Genomic DNA, 7,713 nt, shown 5'->3' on the forward strand with positions numbered 1-7,713 from the left:
AACTCAGTTTTAAAAATCAATGTTGAAAATTGTTTTTACATGTAATTGGGGGAGGAACTGAATACTAAATTTGTAAAAATCAAATGTCTCATTAATTAAAATTAACCTACACACATACACACAATACAGCATTGCCTTTGAAAAATACAGGAAAGCATGTGGAGACATATGAACTGGTGCAAAGTGAAGTGGGCAGAACCAGGAAACCAAGAACCGTGGTATAAATTAAATACCATACACTATGTATAGCTCATGGTTTTCTGGTTCTGCGCACTTCAGAATCGTTATGTATACTATTTAGCATGCACACTGAATACAGCAACATAAATGGAAAGAACATAAACACCAAAAATATAGAAACTGAAAACTGTATAATTATAACGACAGGGTTTGTCTCCCCCAGAAAATGGAAGAATGTACCTCTCTCTCTTCTCTGCAGAGGTGGTGGAATATGGTATAAAATACTATGTCAATTCTTGGATTCATTTATGTGTTGGTTAGTTTTGTGTGTGTATATGTGTTTTTCTGAACTCTCTCTCTCTTTCTTTATTCTTTATTATAAATGATGGCTCTTCAGGTTGGGGAGGTGGGGGAGTGGAGGGATATACTGGGAAATTAAGGTGACACAAAAACAAAATATATCATTTTAAAAAAAAGAAACTATGTTTTAGGAAATGAGTGTTGATATCCTATTATTTTTTAAAAATTATTTCTAGTTTTTCATTATATATAAACATGTTCCAAACTATTTCTAAGTTACTAATTATCTGGAAAAAATTTAAATAAATTCTAGTCTATAGTATATGAATGCTAAGAGGAAAACATCACTGTCTTGAAGTCATTGACTCCAGTGCTTCCCCATGTGTTTCCAAGAGATACAGTAGCAGAAGGCTTGTTTAGGGACTGTGATTATATTCCTGGGACTATACTTGGGAATGCATTCACATGGTATCTCACAATCACTGCATCCACACCAGTTGAAGCAGAATCATCTGTTCCCTTGCAGGAAGCTGCTTCCAGCAGGTCTATGAAACCTCAGTACTTGCCCTATGGGAAGAGCAATAATGGATGTACTCTAAACATTGTCTCTCTCACTCCTTCCCTCCCTCTTCCTTTCTGTGTCTCTTTCTGTGTCTCTGTGTCTGTCTCTCTCTGTGCCCCTCTCTCCCTCCCCCGCCTCTCTTCTTTTCTTTTTTTCTGTACACATGCAATATATAACATCCGTGGACCTTGCCCTTCCACAAAGAGGTGCTTTCTTGTACCTCTTCATTTGAATTATACTTGATATTTATACTTCGGTTATATATGCTTTTGATTTTTGTGTGTGGCTGTTCTTTCCATTTACATTATTGCATTCATTGTGTATGTTGTTTTCTTGGCTGTGTTTACTTCACTTTCAGTTCATGTAGAACTTTCCATGTTTCTCTTTTTTCATCACATATATCGTTTCTTACAGTACAGTAATATTTCATTACACTAATGTACCACAATTTTTTAAGCCATTTCCTAGCTGATTGGCATCAATTTTGTTCCCAGTTCTTCACTATCACAAAAACAGTGCTGCTCTAAATATTTTGGTATATCTGGGGACTTCCTTCTTTTCAGTAGCTTCTTTGTGGTATAAGTACAGTGATGGAGTTTTTGGTATAAACATTTTGGTCATTTTATTTGCATAATTCCAAGTTACTTTCCAAACTGTTTATAGCTAGGTGGCACAGTAGATAGAATGTTGGGCCAAGAGTTCAAATCTTGCTTTAGGCACTTATTAGCTGTGCAACTCTGGGCAAGTCACTTAACTGCTCTTTGCTTCAGTTTCCTCATCTGTAAAATGGAGATAATGATGATACACCTACCTCCCCGAGGTATTGTGATGATCAAATGGAATAACTGAAGAGTGTTTTGGCACAGAGCTTGGCACATACTGGGCACTATCTATTTTTGTTATTTTTGTTGTTTGACCCTGAGCAAAACTCTTTTTTTGTAAAGTTTGCAAGTGCTTTATTTTTCCAATTGTTATGACAAGTGCCTTAGAAAGCCAAGGTTACCTCTAGTGGTGAAACCAAAACTGGTCATTACTCATTCAAAAAGTTATAGTAACAGAACACGTGACTTTCTCTCTCTTTGCATGTTCTTTGTTTTCTTCTTCCAGAAGTTGGAGAAGTCAATTAATTTGGATTATCTGACATCTTAGGGAAGCACTATCTTCAACAGTCACATTATCTGGTGTTCTTTCAGTTGTCATGTACAAAGTTGAAAGACCATATATGGAATCATTTCTGAGCAATTGTCCATTTTGTCATGCAGCATTTTACTGGTGGACTTCTCCCTCTTCAGACTGCCAGCTGTACAGACTTGATCTTCATTTTGAGGGGTTGGGCCTTTGTAAGTCTAGAAAATCGAATGTTCTCTCAATAAGTGTCAGAACACAGGGAGGTATTTTTAATGCCAAGGGTTTGAAAGATGTTAATCAGATAAGGTCAAGGTCTGCTGGTCTTGAAAATAAAGTGTCTTTCTTATTACCTGCTATAACAATTCTCTCCAGAACGTGCATCATGACACCAGCATTTGGTGGAGAGACTTAATTTTTCTGGGATCCTCATCCACTGGTTGATACCTTCAGTATATTCATCAAATACTTGATATGATTTATTTTTTCCATGTGAGCTTCAGGAAATGGAAATGCTGCCCCATTCATCCTTAGAGCCCTGTTGGTGAAGTCTCCAGCAAAGGCTCCTATGGTGGGCTCCCCCAGTAGCTTGGGCTGAATGCTCTCAAAGGCCAGGCAATAAAGTCATTGGAGACAGGCAGCCGGTTGGACAGGAGGAGCAAGGCACTTTTAACCTCTCTAAACCTCAGTTTCCGTGTCTGTAAAATGAATGTAATAAAACATAATGAACATAATAAAAAAACAAAAATGAACGTAATAAAAACATCTACTTCATAGTAGAGATGTAAGGATCAAATGACAATGTATCTAACTTGTTTTGCAAAATTTAAGGGCAATATAAAGGTCAGCTATTATAAATGATTAACAACTAATAAGTGATTAAGGCAGATTCAAGCTAGGTCATCCAGTGTGCATTCTCTCTGGCTTTCTCAATAGAATTCACTTGTTTTCCAGCCCACCCCAACTAAAGGATAATGCCTCAGCTTCTCTCACACAATTAATATACCCTCAAATCAATGAGTACTGGGAAAATCAGAATCATGAAGAATCATGCTAAAAATTAGTGGCCTACTTTAAATTTTCAACTTTAGTGATTTTATTGAATAACTCCTTGCCTTTTAGGCATAACAAAAGTTACCTTGCACTTAAGACTTTCTTTTTGCAAGAAAGAGGTCCCCCTCCTTTTGTTTTTCTTTTATTTGTGTACTTCAGGGAAGTGGAAGAGCATTTCTTAAAGGACAAGACAAGGATCCAGAAGACCTGACTGCTATTTTAAGTCCTGTCATCACTTTCCTCTATAATTAGGAGAATTTTACATTCTCTGTCTGTACATTTCTTTCTTCACATTATTTCCACTCATGCCATTTATATTTCAGCCAAACTGGACCATTTGCTGTTCTCCTTCTCTACCTTACTTACATTCTATCTTGTGTTGCCGCATCTTTGCTCAGGCTGAACACTCCCCTGCCCCCTCCCCCAACAATAATTGGTCTTTAGATTCACTCCCTTCTCTTGAAATCCTTAACTCTGTTTCAATGCTTAGCTCAAATGCTATATCCTACACATAAGGCTTCTCCAGTGTGCCCCCATTTTACAGATGAAGAACTGAGGCCAAAAAATGGGGGTTAAGTGACTTGCCCAGGGTCACATAGCTAGCGTCTGAGGTCAGATTTGTGCTCAGATCTTCCTGACTCCCGATCCAGTGCTCTAATCCACTGCACCACCTAGCTGCCCTGATGTCCTTTATAGTACCTGCGGTCACTGGATCCAGATGGCTCTGGAAGAAAAAGTGAGGCTGGTGACCTTGCACAGTCCTCCCTCACTCAGATCAAAGCCAACTGTAAATCATGTCATCATTTCCCTGATGTCATGGTCCTCTTCAAAAACAAAAAACACAACAATCTTATCTGAAAAACCTGTGACAAATCAGTGTGGATAGGTCATCCACAGAAGCAGATTGTAAGTCCTCCCCATCTTTGTAGGCAGTCTCAGTCATTTGTTGTAATTACAAAACATTCCCTGATGGCCAACCTTCTGGTAATAAGTCTCTATGAACTGAGCTAAGCTGATCCTCAGAGGCCATCATCTGAGGCTGTCATCACTAGACTCACACTCTAAGCCTTTCCAACTTGGCAGGAGCTGGCAGAATCTGAGCTCTTTGTAGCCTTTGAGATGCAGGGCTACTTCCACTACAACACAAGGCATTGGAAGAAGGCTCTGATGTTCAGGAGGTACATCACTGATAATGTTGCTGGCTTACAGACCACTTGCTGACAAGTTCAACTTGAATAGCTGAGATACAAAGTTTCCTGACTCATACATTGGCTTTTCTGAACATAGAAAAATGTTTCATTTTCATCAGCTTGCTTTGTGAATGAACACCATTCGCCTTTGGTGGACCACAGCTAGATAAATTGAATGAATTTTTATATTGCTTTAGCCCTCAGTTTTAAGGTGTATTTTGTGAAATTTCCCTCATAATCCTAAATTTAAAGTCCTCCCCCTACCTGCCATTTTTTTTAAAAGGAGACATAATGTAATTTTTTATTTGCCTGCATTATTCTTCTGGATTTCATACTTCTTGAAGGAGGGAAGAATTAGGTCATGTATCAATTATATGAGAAGTAGACTTCACAGGAATAAGTGTTACACATAAAAAAGGGGGAAGGACTCATATGTACAAAAATATTCACAGCAGCTCTTTTTGTGATACAAAGAATTGGAAATTGAGAGGATGCCCATCAATTGGTGAATGGTCTTAGCAAGTTGTGGTATAAGAATGTAATGGAATACTACTGTTTCATAAGAAATTTTAAACAGGTGGATGTCAGAAAAACCTGGAAAGATTTGCATGAACTGATTCTGAGTGAAGTGAGCAGAACCAGGAGAACATTGTACATAGTAACATTAACCTTGTGCGATGGGCAGCTATGATAGACTTAGCTCTTCTTGGCAATGCAATGATCCAAGACAATTCCAAAAGAGTCATGAAAGAAAATGCTATCCACATTCAGAACTATGAAGTCTGAATGCAGATCAGAGCATACTGTTTTCAATTTTTTTTTTGCTTCTGCTTTTTCATGGTTTTTCCCTCTTGTTCTGATTCTTCTTTCACAACATGACTAATGTGGAAATATGTTTAATATGAGTGTACATGTATAACCTAAAAAAAGAAAGAAAGAAGTACCACAAACCCATCTTGTCGAAGTATTGCCAAGAATTGAATTGCTATTGTGTTCTTTCTATCTTGAGATGCACCTTCTCCACAAGGATGTATTAAATCTTGACTCCCATCTTTTGATTCCAACTGCCATTCTCACATTTCATGAATTTGGCTGGGGTTTCTGCCCAAGGCTTGACTATTATTCCACACCCTTCATCAGCACGAAGCACTTTGGCATCAGTCTTCTCCAAGGAGCTCTTTCCCCTAGAATTGATATGTTTCGAAAAGAATAAAGCTCAGCCAGGTTAGGTAGTGAGTGGCCTGGCTTCCATCTCCAAAGATATCAACAGCTTACCAATTTCCTCTTACTTTGTTCCCACCTGTAGAGCTGAGCTCCAAAGGATCCCTCTAACTCATTATTAAGGGTGAATTCCCAAAGAATTTCTTTTAACAGTGAGTAACAGCCTCAGGGCATATTATCCAAGGCTCAACTTCTCAAGGAAAGAATAGCTTTTGTTATCTTGTTCAATCCTTTAGAATAAAAACTCCATGATAAGTGTTGTCTCCCCAGCTATTTCAAAAGCTAAAACCAAGAGATATGTGGGCGAAGAAGATGTCTGTAGCCAAGAGAGAAAAGTATAGGAAATAGTAGTATCCATGTAGAAAAACAGGTCTAATGCCAGCCAATTATAAATGTCTTTACAACCTCCTTGTGCGCGCACACGCACACACACATACGCACACACGTCGCTTAAGTCTTAATAAAGCTAAAAGCTTAAAACTACATTAAGAATTTTGGGACATGATTAAAACAAATTTACCTGCATAAGTACTGAATAGGAGTAATGGAGTAGACCTATAGTTCATGTCAACCTCCTGAGATTTTTGTCTTTCCAAGGGGGACCTCCCAGAAACTCCACATCTGTGTTTTTATGACCCCCATATCCATGTCAGATGTGTAAGAAGGCTGGAGAAATGATCTTGGAAATGGCCTTTTAGAAATGACCCACCCTCAGGAAAGGGTGGAGATGGGGAGGCAGTGTGCTACCTATATCCCTAGAGGGAGAGTATTATAGTAGGTGCTTCCAGGTACACTATTAGTGGAAGAGTACAGGCACATATCCTAACTTGAGGCTGCCTAAAAGAGGTAACTGGAGACAAATGCAGCTTCACATTTTGTGTGCTATCAACTTGTTCTTGTTTTGTAGGTAGGAGGAGAGACTCTCAGTCAGAGGATGCCCACTTACTGATGTAGATATGCAACTTATGGTCTTAGAGAGTGGCTAAGACAGCAAAGAGGTTAATGATCCACTCAGGGTCAGCTAGCCATTATGTGTCAGAGACAGGCCATGAATCCAAGTTTTCCTGACTCTAATTCTGACTTTCTACCACCTGGTCAGACTGTCTCTGCACCATCTCAAGGACAATCAAATGATGACCCTGTTTCTTCATCAAGGACTAGAGGCAAAGGACATTGTGAAAGGGCAGAAAAAAGAAGGGAGCAGTAGAAAGGAGAATCATTTACCACTTCCCATCTTTTGTTTTTGATCCCATCTGTGATTGAGAGACAACATGACATAGTTCAGGTAAATGATGGCCTTGTTATCAAAAAGAGCTGTGTTCAAAACCTGCCTTCGAATAATAGGCAATATGATGGACAATTCTAATGAGAGCGTGCATTTGTGGCACTTCAAGGTTTGCAAAATAATTTACATATTATCTCTTTTGATCCTCACAATACTGTGAGGTAGGTTGGTACCTACCTCATCCCCATTTATCACTCCCATTTTACAGAAGAGGAAACTGAAACTGAGAGACTGAGAGAGGTTAAGGTACTTGCTTAAGGTTACATAGGTAGTTAATGTATGAGGTGGGACTCAAACTCAGGGCTTCCAAATCCAAGTCCAATACCTTAAGCGCATAGAACCACCTAGCTCCTTTCTAATCTGTCCCCTCACTCAGTAACTAAAGATATATACCTGCACTGATTTTAAGACCCTTAGAAATACAAGATGGGCCAGTTCTGAAATATTTTATTGGATTCCACCCTGCCCAGACACTCACCCACACTTCTTTGCACGTTTAAGACCCAAAAGTGTTCATTCTTATTCTCCTCATTGATGGTAGGAAGAGTGGTGAGGTGGAATGGACATTGCTCAACAACTGGTCCAACAACTAGAGAATAGTATTCACATTTATACCAGTGGCTTTGCTCTGAGATTAACCCAGCCCCATGGCTACTTCCCTCAGAGAAAATTACCTCATTGGTAGCTTCAGACAGAACTGGTAACATTTGGAAACAGATATCACTGTGGGAGGTTAGAGGAAGGAACATTGATACCAGTGGCTTGACTCTCAAGACCACAGAATTTAGTCTGAAGCA

At 39.0% G+C, this 7,713-nt stretch overlaps 1 pseudogene; it reads right to left on the minus strand.

The window, feature by feature from the left end:
- Positions 1-1,234: 1,234 nt before the first annotated feature.
- On the minus strand, positions 1,235-5,749 carry LOC140509295 (mitochondrial fission factor pseudogene; annotated as a pseudogene).
- Between the last annotated feature and the right edge of the window lie 1,964 nt (positions 5,750-7,713).

Source organism: Notamacropus eugenii, chromosome 5 (genome assembly GCF_028372415.1).
Source record: "Notamacropus eugenii isolate mMacEug1 chromosome 5, mMacEug1.pri_v2, whole genome shotgun sequence".
Taxonomy (NCBI): domain Eukaryota; kingdom Metazoa; phylum Chordata; class Mammalia; order Diprotodontia; family Macropodidae; genus Notamacropus; species Notamacropus eugenii.